Source organism: Miscanthus floridulus, chromosome 10 (genome assembly GCF_019320115.1).
Source record: "Miscanthus floridulus cultivar M001 chromosome 10, ASM1932011v1, whole genome shotgun sequence".
NCBI classification, from domain to species: domain Eukaryota; kingdom Viridiplantae; phylum Streptophyta; class Magnoliopsida; order Poales; family Poaceae; genus Miscanthus; species Miscanthus floridulus.
The window spans coordinates 15,397,975-15,414,873 of NC_089589.1; the positions used below are offsets into that span (position 1 = coordinate 15,397,975).

The window sequence follows — 16,899 nt, forward strand, 5'->3', positions numbered from 1 at the left end:
TTACTAAACATGCATCCTTATATTCAATTTTATTAGCAGTCGGAGATGATGCGAGTAGGAGCACGGTAGGTGAGTTGAGCGGCTGTGAACGCGCCACCAGGCGAGACGAGGTGATAGGAGAGGACAAAGCACATACCTATGCGTGACTTGGCCATGCGTGCGCACAGCGCGGTGACAGTGACCAAGCCTGGCCCGGCGCGTAGCCGGGTGGCCTTCACGCTAGCTCGCGGTGCTCGGCTAAGGCGACGATAAGACATCGTGCGCACACAGTGACACGCGGCATGGCCCGAGGGCTGACTAGTAGCGGCCGTCTGGCCACGCCCCCAGCTCGACACCGGCACACATACGCATGCGCGTGGTGACCGCGGCCACAGGATCCAAACGGCTGAAATGGCAACACGCACAATTTTTAAAGCGAGCCAAAAACTCCTTACTAAACTGACGCGGGCTCAACTATGACCATGAACCCTCAATCGGTACTATCGACTAACTAATGAAGCACTCCTAATGACCAAGGTACAACTGGAGAAGGAGGTACATGAATGCCAACATAGCCTCATCACGAAAATGCTAGTTCCTGAACACAGCGTCAACACAGGGGCTCACAGCGCGTTCTAGCAAACTTAGGCAATTTTTATGAGAACCACATGACACCCAATATGACTATAACCTACACCATGCCCAAGTGCTCGTCTTGATGCAACCAACTGTACAAAAACATGGATATATTGATTAATCATTTTTGTTGAATTTTAAATGCCAAAATGGCATTGTCTACGATTCTTTTCTGACTTAGACCGAGTAAAGGCTTAGTTAGAACTAACAACCTTTAGCGCTTTTGCCGTAATTTTTAATATGCCTAAACCTAATTAATTTCAACCACTAAGCATTTCATACTCTAGTCCATACGTCATACTAACTCATAGAAACAAAACATCCAGGAACTACTTAACTAGTCGTTCAATATAATTCGCCAAAAATGATACTTTTAAACATAAGTTCAAGTGTTTTAAATTTTAAAATCCGAGAAACTCGTTTCGGTAATTCCTCTTATGTCTAAATCTTGGCGCTAAACAAGCTCGTAACACCGGGGGTGTTACAATTCCAATCTACCACGTAGCTAGGAGCAACAGCCCCTGTAATCGAGCATACAGATATAAGAAGAGCAGCATCATCAACTGGACTAGAGTTTTATGTGCCACCGTGGCCCGGACTAGTATAAATCCTTGTGTCTCGTGTGCTACCATCTGATTCCTCTTAGCCGATCACGTTGCCAGGCATTGCCGAAGCTAAATCATCTGATAGTTGGCACGCTAGGTAGGAGCCTTTCACATACAAATTTGTTTTGTGCGTTTTAGATGGGAATTGTCTTCAACTTTAGCGACGAGCCAGAGAAGATGGATGTAGCCGAGCGAGAAGATCACCTTTGGCAAGCTTGACTTCATCGCCGATCAGTTTGGGAACCTACGCTTGCAGGAACCCGAGCCATCCAAGCAGGAGGAGGAGCAGTCCCTTCAGATCCATGCTTTCGCCGCCAGACTAGAGGAGGTTGTGAATGGAGGACCGCTCACCATCTCCCGTCATCTACCCCACTATGGCCAACTTCTCGCCGAACCTAGCCGAGGGCACGTCCTCGACGCCACTCTTTACCTTCGCAAGATCAAGGATCTAGTCCCCATGATTGATCTGACACCCGATCATGCCCCTCCCAATCCTCGGGAGGACCGACAAACACGGTGACAACTCGCCAGACTTAGCTTCCTCAAGCTACGGTGGAACCCACCGAACGTCCCACGGATGAACCCCAAAACCTAGATCAAACTGATTGGGATTGCAGTGATGATGACTTTGATCCTAACTTTGTCAAGGTCACCATCCATAACCTTAGTCTGGGCGGCACCGTCCAGGATGAGTCGGACGACTCCGACCATGGCACCATGTGGGATGACGCGGACACCTCTGGAAACATCAATCTAACAGAGTTTTATCATTTTCTCGATAGTTGTGACATACTGCTCGAGAACACCGATTCCGACGATGACGATGGTGACACCATCTCGCACATGCATGGGTGCTACCTCAGCGCATTGGATGGTTACGGGGAGAGCGGGTATCGCACCCCCGAGCACTCTCCTCACAATCAACCGACCTTGACTACGCAGTGCCTTACAAGACCAGCCAGGAGGCCTGGGACCACCTGCTTAACCATAACGATGTGTTGGCAGAGGAAAATAAAAAATTTGACGTCAGCTCCATGAGGAAAACATGGTCCGCGGCCATTAGGCTCACAACAACATCCTATGGACGGCCCTGTCGTTTTCTGATGCTGAGCAAAACCTAGCCGAGGCTATGGAGAGACAGCAGCCATGCCGTAGCCATCGACTAATTAAGGAGGGACGCTAGGCGATCCAAAGGATTCAGGAGCTGGTGGCGGCCATAGCCGACCGCATCCCAGCACCTAGCCATGCATATCCTACGCATAGCCAAGCCCCCGGGGCTCAATGACCGCCCCGAGCTAACCAGTCCACACTCCGGTTCCCCAAAAAATACAGAGGTCCAGTTAAACGACTGGACTAGGGTAACGGCGGCAGGCGAGAGGACGGTGACCATGGCGCCCAAGGCTGCAGGCGTTGCACCAACGGAGGAGGCGCCCGAGAAAGCAAGGCAAGAGGAAAAGTGGGGCGACCCGACCATGGATGGCAGCTCCAAGCCTGAGACCTAAAGCATTGATAGCACCTTCCACAATAAAACCCTAGCCCAGTCTAGAGTGGTACAATGGTGCAGTTTTTATCTTCTCTTTTTTTCTAAATAGTGTTATACACGTCTTAGATTGATGTGAATAAAAGTTTTGTGTCCCTGAGATCTGGAGACCACCTCCCCAGATCGATCGGGGGCTAAGTTCTAATTCCATGCAATGCTCTCGACGAGTGTTTTTTCTCTCAATACCTTGCAATGTTACATTAACATAACAAGGCATTCGGGGGCTATAAAACCAATCCCGAGATGCAAATTGTCAGCACAAGCAACACTAACTGACCAAAGCACCTCCCGAGCATGGCTACACTAGCCCAATGATACTCAGTTCAAAATGCTCAGGGGCTATGTGGGTACAAGCCAAAAAAAATCCGTGACAACGACCTGTTCTACTCAGGTAGTACGCGCAAGCAAGAATGTCGTGGGGGTTTGCAAGTCCCAACACTTGAATATGTTATACTAACCTATCCAAGTGTTCGGGGGCTACTACTATGCACAGTCACACAGGAAAGTTTGCAGAGAATCACTAATTTGCAAACCAAAATTTTATTCAGATGTTTCTTTTGTACAAGAGAACAGGTTAATGGAACTCATCCCTGGCGAGGGGTGTCCTTGATGACCCACTCCACGCTGACTACTGCAGCAATGGCATTGGCGGCGGCGGCAAACTCGGCAATCAACTGCCCGATGTCGACATCATCGGGTATCTCCACCCTCGTCGGAAACCCGGGTTCCACCGTGCATAGATCCACCTCAGGTCGAAAGCGTAGATGGGTGGTAGCCAGGGCTGCCACAGCCCCATGGCAATCATCATGCGCCACGACCTCCCTAATCCACTCTAGAAGGCCATGGTACCAGCCTGACCGCAGCAATGGCCGCCTCCTGTAGCGTCACATAATGGCTATTGCCGACCCTTGCCAGGGCGGCAGAGCCACGTACCCAGGCCGCCGACTCTTCACTCAGATGATCCACCTTCACCAACCCCCAGGCCAACTCTCGTTCTAGGCAACAGCCAACTGCTCCTGCACGTCTAAAAGAAACAAGGATGCGAAACCCTCCGCATCAGAGCATGGGTTACTCCAGATAAGGCACGGGGAAGATGGAGATCGGCATACCGGCAAGCTCTGCCTGAGCTGCTGCAGCCACGGCTTTGGCTACGGCTGTCTCCTCGGCCACGGCGCCGAGCAGTCTCCGCGGACGAGAGGCACTCCCTCAGCCGCTCCGCCTCCCGACATTCATTACGGAGGGCCTGGCCGGTAGCATCCAGCTGCTGCACGATGGTGTGGATGTCCTGGTCACAATCGTCAAACTCCTTGTCACTAGACGAAGAGGAGGAGAAGCCCGATGGCGATGCAGCCCACGTCACCGGGAGCTACGACGACGATGGTCCATCCTAGCCCGCGGAAGGCCACGGCACCGAGCGCGCCTTTGAGATGGCTCTGCACCAAGTTATGCGTCACAATCCTTCAAGAACAGACCCAAGGGCAGACTCATACTTACCCAAATCCAATTAGATCCATCTGAAGGATTGGAGGACCTCAGGGGACGCGTTCCTCGGCAGGCTCCCTCTCTGGCTCCTCCCTCGGGCGCTTCTCCCTGGCTATGAGCAGCGACCAAAGCTCTGGAGAAAGTGGGAGGGAGGCGGTGAGCAGGGAAAGGTGAGTGTGTAAAGACTACAATGCAGGTGTACTAACTCACCCTCTCTTCTGTTTTATGAAGTAGGAGACGCACACGGTTGATGGAATTCTAGCAATATTCTTGGGCGACAGCGGGAGTTAAGGATAGGCCACGTCCCCTTGATCTCTGAGAGGCACGGCCTTTGAGAAACACGCGTGGGGAGACAGGTCGCCGGAACTGACCCCTTAGCTTCAACGAGAAGGAACCCATCCGCATAACCACGGAGGCCGTGGGGCCCAGCAGCCCAAACAAGACGTATTGTCACATGAGCCGGTGCAGGCGAGTGTCTGACGCTCAGATCGGGAACTTGGCCCGGTTCACACCCCTTCGGTAGGTGTAAGCAGTAATAATAGATTTATTACCGACCCAGCCATCTTAGAGTCAGGGGGGCATTTGGGAGGGTCACTAGTATGATCCTAAAACCTCTAACATTTGGTGTCATGTAAATGTCCCGAGTACCCGAGCGAGCTCGAAGTACCTTATTTCGGCGGATGTGTGCCCCTATGTGGGAAACCAGAAAACAAGTTGGCCAAGGCCATAGTACGAGCTCCTGGAATTAAAAAAAAGAGTTTTATGACGTGTCAGGGTTAGTCCTATTGCTCTTATTCACTAGGAAGCGGACGCTCACTCGTTCTATCCACTACCAGCTCGAAGAATAACATACGCAACTACCAACAGCTACTCACGCGTTCGTTATTCACCCTCAGCGCTTCCTGGCCTGGGACACTACTGTTGTCTTGGCCTCTGGGCTACGAGACTTTGCCTCACACTTTCCGCTATGATGTCCACAAAAATTTGAGGTCCCACTAATTGGCAGGTCTCAAAGAAAAACGTGAGGCACTTGGTGCAGAGCAAACTAAAAACTGACTCGAATCGGGTCATCTCTAGGTAACCAAAGGTATCGATGAATCCTCTCCCCTACTTTTGTTGCCTCCCTTTTCACGATTAAAAATTCGCACGGTGCACACCACCCCGTTTTACTAAGATGTGCAGGACTAGAAGTAGCGTTGCGTAAAAATTGAGACGGTACAAACTACCATGTCCTTTCTATATCATTTTTTAACACGACTCAATAACGTGGAATGACTAAAGCTCGCACTACATATCATCGGGAACCAAGTTCTCAACAATGTGGTGTTACCACCTGAGCAAGGCGTTCATAATGCCCTAGAAGCTATGTTTCCAGGTATGCGGTGTTACCACCCGAGTAAGGCATTCACAACGCCCTAGAAGCTACGTTTCCATGTATGCTGTGTTACCACTCGAGTAAGGCGTTCACAACACCCTGGAAGCTATGTTTCTAGGTATGCGGTGTTACCACCCGGGCAAGGCTTTCACAATGCCCTGGAAGCTATAGATTTCCAGGTATGCAGTGTTACCACCTGAGTAAGGCGTTAATAACGCCCTGGAAGCTATGTTTCCAACTATGCGATGCTACCACCTGATTCAGATGCTCCCATCTCTCTAGGAATCATGTCCCCAAACGTGCGGTGTTACCACCGGAATAAGCTCCTCGGCACCCGAGTTGAATGCATACAGGGCCTTAACACTTAAGGGCCCCAAATCGCTCTACTCAAAGCCTCAGTACTCGAGAAGAAGCTCATTAGTACTCATAGTACCTAAAGTTATAGGGAATCTGTGATACCCGAGGGCTTAGCTATATTCACTAGCTTGTCATTAAGTCCTACAGGGGCTACTGTCGGATATATAGGCCAGGGGTACCCATACCATCCATATATATGATCACATCCTTCTATCGGGCCAGAAGCCAACAAGGAGAAGGCCCACAAAGGCTGAGGAGGTCGATCAACATGAAGACCAAGGCACGCCGATCATATCCGAGATAGGCGTATCTGGATGAAAGCATAGGATCATTCTGTTGCGTATTTCGGGTAACAAACTAGGAAACCCATATGTTAAGCCGATCGCCCTCATTGTAACGCTACCCCCTCTGCCTATATAAAGGAGGATAGGGACCTCGTGATCCGAATCCAATCCATCTCATTCCAATCTACCACATAGCTAGGAGCAACAACCCCAATAACCAAGCATACGAATACAAGAAGATATGGTAGGGTTTTACCAGCCACCGTGGATAAATCCTTTTGTCTCGTATGCTACCATCTGATTCCTCTTAAGCGATTACGTTGCTAGCCATTGCCGGAACTAAATCATCCGACATATATAAAACTTAATTAACTGATATTTTAGTTAAACCACATATATAGGTCGTGGTATTACATAACAATTATGTTCTAAGCACTAATTCGGTAAATAAATGAAGATTCAAGAGGAAATTGGTCTCCTCAATGTGATCGTTCAATTGGTAACGAAATTGCTCAGCTTCTTTATGAAAAAACCCTCTGAATAATCAAAAAAATCTATACAATTATACAAGTGACTAGCAAACAAATAACATATCAAAATTTGATTGATCTTTATAGTACGTGTTTCTTTGTAACCGAGGAACTGGTAAGTGGTAATGCTACCTCTAAACATGCTCGCCGGGGCAGCTATGGCAGGAAGCAGCCGAGTAGGCACTGTCCTCCAGCAGCTGGGAACCAGCTGGGAGCCGCAACCGGCTGGCCGCTTGACAATTGATGGGGAAGCGCAGGTGGCAGATCCGCCTGCGGTGCCGCCGAGCGGGACGGCGGGAGGGCCGGAGGGGAGCCGGCGGCGTTGAGCGCCTGGGCCGCGAGGAGCACTGCGCCGTCGCCACTGCCTGCGTTCTGCGGTCATGCTCGTGTTCGGTAGGGTAGCGACAAGAGCCCACGAGCGACCATGCGGAAGAGTGGAGTCAGTCATTTATATGTAACAACACACGTACGCCACAGCCCACTACGCCTATCCCTCTCTCGTCTCGTCTTCAACCTCGACTCCGCTCCTGTCGCCGCCTCGCGCCCTTGCTGTTCGGGGTCGGCACTTGCAGGGTCGCAGGGGGCGCCGCCCTGGGGACTCGGCGAGAGGGGTACCGGCCAGAGGGATGGTAGGGTGGCCGCCCTACATCGCCCTATGGATCGGTCCGCCTATGCCAGAAACTATAACTAAACTTTCATTTTGAAAATAACCTTTTAGAGAAGACGATGTTGGTGATGCTCATGCTTAGATAGAGATGCAAGCTGGTTCATTACACTTACAAACATCTTCTCCTGTTAAGGTGGATTATCGTCGCATGGGGACTATGAAGGAGCACTTGTTAAATACAACGTCAACAATGTCCTCGCATCAATTGAGAGATCTGTGGGAAAGCCCAAGGGGGACAGTGCTACGTATCCAGTTATTAGCAATATATGGTGGCCATCATCTTCAGTTTCTTCCTTGCTGCCTACGGGTCATGCCGCCGCTGGTCCAATAGCTGGATAGTCCAAAAAGGCTTCTTTGCTGCACAAGTGTTATCTCTATCCCTTGGGACCTATAGCATTGGTCTAATGCAATCATCATCGGTGACGAGTGAGATGTATCCCATATGTGTGTCCTTGTTCACCCTATTTGGGTGCATTGATCCAGTGACCGCCTACAATGGCCTTGACTACAAGGGACAGCTCTCAAAGGTGGTATTTGGAATTTGCCTCCACTGTGGATATGTGCTACTAATGAGTATATCAACCATCTCCACTGTAGTTGGTAACACAGCTATTGGCATGCTGTCTGCCATCACTTTCATCAAGGGATTTCATAGGTCACTGTCTCTTGTGCAACAAAGGAGAATGAGAGACAAGATTGAAAATTTGCTGGATGGTCTTGGGCACGGTTACGTTTTAAAAAAAACATCCCGACATACATGCAATTGAACGAGATAGTATGATCGTCAATTTTGGCATTGACGGGAGTGATCGTGTCAGTTTGGAACAAGTAGAAAATGCATTGTCCTCTTTAAAGTTAGATGGAAACAAGGATGAGTGGCTATGGTCCTGTCATGATGTGTGTGTTGCTATGTCTCTGTCTCATCATCTGCAACGGCATGTTCTTGGGTTGGGCTACCGTAAACCACGCCCAGAAATGCTGAAGGGCACTGACTACAAGTGGGCCTTGAAGGTGATTGAGATTGAGTTGGCTCTTGTCTACGATTACTTCTACACCGGTAATCCATTCATTCACTACTACCAAGCAAAAACTGCTAGTTTGTGGGCACTGGCTTCATTCATTGGGATATGTTTAATTTTGTTGGGGTAGCAGCTGCCATTCCTGGGACAATGAGTAGCCGCCACCATACTACTTCTGGTTCTGGTGGTGGTGGTGGCACCAATGTAGTGAACACCACGACTGCAGATCTTGTTGTCACTTTTGTCATATTGGTGTTCCAGGCTCTGTTGCAGCTGATGCACTTGATTCCGTCCTGGACCTCAAACTGGGCGAGAGTCGCCGTTGCCTCTAGGTACGCCACCAACATACAGAAGGTAATCTGGTCTCAAGGTGCGTATGAAACGCCATGGTGGTGGGCAAGGTTGATGAGATTGAAAGCGTCTGTAGCTACCAGCAGTAATTGGTTTGACAAGTACCTGTGGCAAGACAAGATCGGCCAGTATTCAGTACTACCTGAAGGGAGATTAACTGCGGAAAAAAACGGCGAAGGGAGCAGCACCGGGAAAGAGTCAGTCAGTAGTTCAATAATATCCATGACTGCAGGAAAAAACGGTGAAGGGAGCAGCAAGAGGAAAGAGTGCAAGTCACCAGTCAGTAGCTCAACAACATCCATGACTGTAGGAGACAACGGTGAAGCAGGCAGCAGCAGCAGCAGCAGCAGGAAAGAGTCCAAGTCAATAGTCAGGAGGTTAGCATCCATTGGCTTTCTTTACAAGAAATGTGCTCGCTTGGTGATGACGCTAGGTTTGGACTACATTTGGGAGGTGCTCTGGGATTTGCTGGGCAGCGACACCAACAAAAGACCTGCCATTAGGTTGGACGACGACGTGAAGGAATCCATTGTTAAGTTTCTTGATAAGATCGAGACCGACAGATTAGATGGGAATTGGTTATCCTTTTCTAAGAAGCATCCAAGCATCAGAAGGTTTATGAAGTTGCACATTGCGACATGGTACTGCGAACTAAAAGAACAGGAACCAAAACAGGAGGATGGCTCGAACCGGAACCGGCACGTGGCCAATGCTCTGTCCAAGTATTGCGCCTACTTGGTGGAGTCAGCTCCAGAGTTACTCCCTGGGCCGGCCCCGGAGACGAAGCGTGCATACGGTGAATTCAAGAAGGCGGCAAGGATGGCTCTGGGCAAGGATAAGGACAGCAGATGGTTCTTCTTCGGAAGAAGAAAAAAGAACAAGGACAGATTCCTTGGGGGGGCACTGTCAGACCCTGAAACTTGGAGAGATAGAAAATGGAATGGAGAGGACCACATGGATCCTAGATTTTGGGATGCCCTGGATATGGCAGAGGAGCTTATGGGTGAGGGTGACGACGGTTCCCACCGTTCTGACCCCTGGGACACACTGGTGCTTGCGTGGGTCCGCTTGTTGGTCTACGCGGCGCCGTATGGCAACGTGGAGATGCACATGCGGCGCCTCTCACAGGGTGGCGAGTTCATCACCCACCTATGGACCTTGCTCTACCACCTTGACATCCGCGAGTGGAAAGCTTCACCTAATCTGAAAAGCATCGCCACCATGGATGATGCTGAGGCGGTACTCGCCGAGGATAAAATCAACATGGCGGTTGTTGCCTACATCAACTCTCCATCAGTATGAACCCGGCCCTTTCTTTCTTTCAGTTACTTTCTTCATATATATTAATTATTATCACTTCATTCTAAATTGTAAGACGTTTTGTCTTTTTAGATATATTAATTTTACTATCTATCTAAATTAGAACGGAGGGAGTACTACTTAGTTATTCTGTAGTGGTAGCTGTTGTCTGTCTCGCATTTTTTTTTAAGCTAGATGATGGCCTACGAGAGCAAGAAAGCAGCATTACATGATGGAAACAATTTTAATTCTCGGAACTGTCTTTTTTTTTTTTTGCCAAATGCTACAGAGGGGTTACAGTGATGAATTTGCTAATGCGTCAAAGCTGGAACGTGGTGTCAAATTTTACGAGACTTCAAGTCCTGATGTTGCTAAGCTTTTCCACATTGACCCTGCAGCAGGAAACAAGGCTCTAATCTTTCTGAACAAAAGGGCAGAGCAGAAGTTCACCTTATACGGTCCGTGTCTTTATCTTGTATCTGATTTTTCCTCCACTTTTGGGCATGTTTTTGTTTACTGCAGGGTTGTATGTGTAATGCAATGTGTGTATCTTGTAGAGGGGTCCTTCTTTGCATATAACATTGCCTATTTTGTGACAACTGCCATCAAGCTTGCTTTGGATAAGACACGAGCACAGGGAACTGCTCCTACTATCTTTGACAATGCCATCAAGAAACAGGCGTGTAACCTTGTTTACGATTGGATCTCTTTTTATGCAATTTCAGTATAATCTTTTTTGTCAATCTACTATTCCATTACTGAGCCACTTTGTGTATTTTTTGCAAACAGAGCTTGGAGGACGGAGGCCAGACCGAGGACCAAATCTCGGCGGATGAGCTAGCTTGAAGGGATAACCTCAATGCTGTCCTGAATCCTATTCTCCATATATATACAGCATCTGGATGGCTCTGTACTTGTGCCTCCATCTCCTCTAGTCTTCTTTCATTCGTAGAATAAAGCCCTGGAAAATGCATGTTCCCAAGGGCATCCTACCCTTGTGAGATATGGAACCTCATCACCGTCTATTTATTATTTGTTGATGCGCAACATGTATTAAATTGGTTGGGGGATGAAATCATGAAACAGCTCCCCAATCTCATTGCTTCAGTACTGCAATGCAGTAATGCCATTATTCAAGCATTGCTATTCAAATTTTATGTTTTTTTTCCATGAATGTGCCTTGGAACGATTTCCTTTAAGAGGGTTAGAAAAAATTGTAGCATTCCTTTAAGGTCTTAGAAAATTTTGTTACAATACCTCTTTGGTAATCATACAGGTTACCAGAGGGTTTTACTCCTACCTAACTCGGGCAAAGATAGGATAATTTACAGGAAGGTTTTTTTTTTGAAGTGTTATTTACACGAAGGTTTCCTGACCCTGGGTCGTTAGGCTGTAGGCTGGTGTAGTGGATAGTTTAGTAGTCAAGTCAGAATCCAGGCGCGTTTGACAGCTTATCTAGGGTTTGTTGGGAAATCCTCCTCATGAGTGGACCATGGGGAGAGTAATTGCTCCTACAGAGCCCACATGTCATAGGTGCAGCACAGGAAAGTGGACCAACTTATTGTGTACATCTACCATTTGCTTCCTTGGCTTCTAGGAGAAGGGAGACGCATCTAGACAGTAGCCACGATAACCACTCATTCCTCCTCTTCGTGAAGATAAGTATGTGTGTGTGTCTATATATATATATATATATATATATATATATATATATATATATATATATATATATAGAACTACTATCCTGTAGCTGGCTACAGAATAACTTATTCTGTAGCCACTTTGAGTTACGATAATTACTATGTTATTTTACGAGATTATAGTAACTCCTTACTAAGTGGTTTAATATAACGTTATGGTAAATATCCCCATGTGTTATAGTAACCCAACTATCGTAAATATGTATTTATATTATGGTAAATTAGTATATAAAATTATAGTAAATGGAAGTGGCTACAGAATAACTTATTTTGTAGCCGGCTACTGAATAGCCTCTCCCTATATATATATATATATATATATATATATATATATATATATAGGGAGAGGCTATTCAGTAGCCGGCTACAAAATAAGTTATTCTGTAGCCACTTCCATTTACTATAATTTTATATACTAATTTACCATAATATAAATACATATTTACGATAGTTGGGTTACTATAACACATGGGGATATTTACCATAACGTTATATTAAACCACTTAGTAAGGAGTTACTGTAAATCTCGTAAATTAACATAGTAATTATCGTAACTCAAAGTGGCTACAGAATAAGTTATTCTGCAGCCAGCTATAGGATAGTAGTTATATATATATATATATATATATATATATATATATATATATATATATATATATATATATATATATATATATATATATATATATATATAGAGAGAGAGAGAGAGAGAGAGAGAGAGAGTGTGTGTGTGTGAAGACTAGCCACTCCTTGTGTGTGAGTGAAACCAGTATTCAGCCTTTCCTCCTTGCGTGTGAGTGGAGGAAAGAAAACCAGAGAAGAAAAGAGAGGTTGAAGGAGGTTAGAGGAGAGATTCATTCTGAAGGTTATGAAGCTTCACATCCACATCATTGGTGCCTCTAATATGAGTCCCACCATTATTTGGTGAGGTCTTTCCACTCCCTAATAGAAGCCCTAAGTCTTACTGTTGCTATCCAGAATCTGTAAATCTTGATGTATGGTTGCCTCAAGTGCTAAAGATGAACTTGTAATCCCACAAGCATATAGTGGAAGAAGATTTTGCTGGATTGGTCCTGTGGTTTTTACCCTAAATTGGGGTTTTCGCGTTAAATCTGGTGTATCTTGTTGATGTGTGGATCGATGCAATTTGCTACAACTATTGTCATTTCCTCCATTTATATGTGTGATGCATATGTTTTCCTCCTGCGAATAGGTTGAGACCAATGGGCTGATTTCAGGTGTGGTGAAATTAAGCGCTTTCGCTATCACTAGCAAGTGAGTTACCGTGGTTATCCCAACCTAACTGGTATCGAAGCCTAATTGATTGTTGGAGATGATATTCTCACTTTGGCAAATGGAGGACAGCAACACCCCCAAATGATATGATCAAGCTTGATGCTTCAAATTATTCTTTATAGAAGTCCATGATGGAGGGCTTGCTTTATTGCAAGGGTTTGTATGAGCGAATTGTGAGAGACAAAGTACCGACGAGAATCATGGAGGAAGATTAGAGAGTATTAAATAAGAAGGAAGTAGGTATGACTCGTTTGCACATCAACCGCAATATTTTTCACCATTTTGCTAATGATACAAATGTGTTTGAGTTGTGGTAAAAATTAGAATCTATGTATGAGTGGAAGACAACAGTTAACAAAGCCTTGGTGATAAATCGGTGTGCAAAGCTAGAGTACCGAGACGACAGCAGTGTTATTCAACACTTGAATGTCTTCTAAGGCCACAAAAATCAGCTGACAGCCATGAAGATAAATCTTCATGATATAGTGCAGCATTGTTATTGTGGAGCTCATTGTCGGACAGCTGGAACATACTTGTTGTATCGCTCAGCAATTCAGCTCCAAATGGTAAGCTGACTCCTGATATGGTGAAGAACAGCCTACTGAATGAGGAAGCCAAAAGGAAAGAAAAGGGCACCAATGTGTCATCTTCTTCTGATGCATATGTGGCTGAAAAGAAAAAAGAAAATTATGGTCGAAGCCAAGTGAAATTTTAGCGATGCAGAAGTAAATATAGGGAGAGATCATAGCCAAGTTCAAGCAACAAGATTATTTGCTTTCATTGCGAAAAGGAATGCCAGGAAAGAAATCAGTGCAGAATTTATAAAAGAGAGCTTGCACAAATCGAGACCGACAAATTAGATGGGAATTGGTTATCCTTTTCTAAAAATCATCGAAGCATCAGATGTTTTCTTCCCTCCCTAGAGCCAGAGGTGGAATCGCATGGTTACAAATATATGGAGTGTGTTATGAAGTCGCACATTTGCGACATGGTACTGCGAACTAGTAGAGCAGGATAGCTTGATCAAGGCAGAGGAGCGAGGAGGAAGACGAGAGAGAACTGGAATCATCACGTGGCCAATGCTCTGTCCAAGTATTGCATCTACATTTCGGCTTATTCAGGAGCTTAGGCAAAATACATGAAACGTTTCTTAGCTAAAACATTTCGCTCATAACCCGTTTAGTGCCGTTCCACATGACTCTCGTGAGAATCGGAATCGATTCGATCAACCACATGGCTCCTATGTCTACAGGAACCAAGGTACATAGAGATGTAATATGTATACGATGGAGAAAGAAGATGCATAACAAAAAAATCTGAAAACTACTCCCTCCGTTCCTGTATACCCGGCGCACAAGCCCCGATTACAGATACCAAGATGTACACGGAAATATGTGAAGTGCATTTACTACGTACGTCGTGATTAGCACCGCGCCGCCGGTCACGAAGCCATTCTTATCCCGCGCTAGCTTGCATGGAGTGAACTAGTACTAGCTTGCATGCAGCGACGTCCACGCTTTAGCTCCAGCTCACGCAGCATGCAGCATGCATCGCTTCTTTATGGGGGTGATTGGTTGCATGAACCAGGCTGTCCGAAGGAGCATTCTGCATTCCTCCGTGTACTTACGCCGTGTTTGGTTGTCCTGCTCGTACTTTTTGCCTACATCTTTTCATTCGTTTGTCCTCCTTCATCTCGCACGTCTCCATCTTTTGGATTTCTCCTTCCCTCATGGTGCAGGATGACTTATTCATCCAGGATGCAGAGACCTATGCGTCAAACACCAAAAAAAACTGATGTATGCATGCAACCAAACACAATTCCGTCTCGTACTAGACCAACAGCAAAGACAACCAAACACGATCACTTGCACAAGCTCAATCCAGCTTCTTTGGTCCTGCATAGCCTGGCCATCCTGGCTCAAGGCTTGTTCTACAACCAATCACGCCCTATATGACGTACACCTCGGCATACATGCACCGCCCCATATTGTCGGCTGTACGCCGGGTAAACAGGAACGGAGGGAGTATCTATTAGAAATATTATTTTATATATATATTGCCTATATGTATAGAAATTATCACGTGATAATTTCTAGATTAGGCTATACCCTTAGCGCGCTAAATGGGGGAGACTTATCACCATTTTTTTTTTTTTTTGAGGGGAGAAGACTTAGCACCAGTTAAGCAGGGCAGTACGCAGACGGTCTGAAATTAACATGGGCTTCTCAAGATTCGATCACGGGGGCCCAAAACGGCCATATTGGAGGGACTGGCAGCGTGAGTATGCTGTCCCTGTCAGTCGTGTTCAAGCATTCAACAAACTGCTGCTGCGTTTATTTCGACTTGACTATTCAACTTTTATTCAGCTGTAGTGTGATCCTCTGTTGACATACTAGTGATGATTATTTGATGCAAGAAACAGGGCAGAAACGTAGTAGAAACTAAAACTGTCATGTCCAGTAGTTTGCCGGCCATGGGAAGAAAAGGTCCAGCGCTTAGACCTGTTAGTCTACAGGATCACCGGCTCAGGTGAGTCGACCACTCATCAGTCTCGTCGACCACGGTCGAGCATGACAGACGTTGTCCGACCACACACTATGGCTAGAGGTAGAAAAAGAGGGAGAACAGAGCACACACAGTACAAGCACCAACGTTGGCCGGAGTTCTGTATAGAAGATGGTAAATCTGAACTCACTTTGTTGAGTTATAGTGGCAAACTATATATATAACTCTACTCATCTAGTCCTCGTACGGCTGCCCTGCTGCAACAGTGACTAGATAACACAGCAGGACTGACTTCTGCGCCTGTCCCTGCCGTGGCTACAGGGAGGCAGGTGAGTCGTTCGGCGCCTGCCCCTGCAGCAGCTACAGTACCACAGCAGGGAGCCTTTTCGGCGTCGTCTTCCCTTGCTGTGTGTTCACACAAGGAAGCAGTAGATTATCTAACATTTCTTTCCCTAATCCTACTGCTATCCCTTGTACCCCCTCCATGCTGATCATCTCCTTCAGCTCCATGAGTCGAAGACGTTCGAGCAGCTTGCTGAGGACGTCCGCGAGTTGCCGACCAGTTTTGACGAACTCAATGACAATCTGCCCTTCATCGACACAGTCCCTGAGGAAATACACTTCACGTCGATGTGCTTGCTCCGGTCGTGGAGAACCGGATTCTTCGCAAGGGCGATGGCGGGCTGGTTGTCCACCATCAGTGCTGGTGGGTGAGCTTCCGCACCGGTCAGCTCGCCCAGCAGCCGGCGCAGCCACACAACTTGGCACGCCGTTGTGGTCGCCGCTACATACTCTGCCTCGCACGTAGACAGCGCCACCACCTTCTGTTTCAGCGACAGCCATGAAATTGGAGCTGACCTGAGGAAGACGAGCACGCCAGAGGTGCTCCATCGTCCATCGATGTCCCCCGCCATGTCGGCATTGTTGAACACAGTGAACTGCAGCCTACTCTAGCCGGTCTTGGAAAGATGATCCCCTGATCCACCGTCCCCTTGATGTAGCGTAGTAGCCGCTTCACTGCAGCCCAGTGATCCTCTCGAGGATCCTCCATGAAGCGACTGACATAGCCCACGGCGAACGTAATATCTGGCCTCGTATGGACTAGGTGGCGTAGACTGCCGACGATGCTCCGGTAAAGTGTTGCATCCACCTTCACCGCGGTGCTGGCTTTTGTCAGCTTCAGCCGCTCCTCCATCGGAGTCACGCATGGCTTGCACTCAGCCATGCCACTCAGCTCTAATAGCTTCGAGGCATACACGCTCTTACCGAGCATG

At 47.0% G+C, this 16,899-nt stretch overlaps 1 long non-coding RNA gene across 2 annotated transcripts; it reads right to left on the reverse strand.

The window, feature by feature from the left end:
* Positions 1 to 3,287: 3,287 nt before the first annotated feature.
* LOC136484960 (uncharacterized) lies at positions 3,288 to 4,526 on the reverse strand. Of its 2 annotated transcripts, XR_010766280.1 has the most exons (4): positions 4,453 to 4,526; positions 4,255 to 4,375; positions 3,870 to 4,193; positions 3,288 to 3,784 (listed from the first exon to the last, which is right to left on the reverse strand). It is a non-coding gene; the product is annotated as an uncharacterized lncRNA (long non-coding RNA). The 2 variants fall into 2 exon arrangements; XR_010766279.1 differs by lacking the exon at positions 4,453 to 4,526 and having other exon boundaries at positions 4,255 to 4,417.
* Positions 4,527 to 16,899: the final 12,373 nt, after the last annotated feature.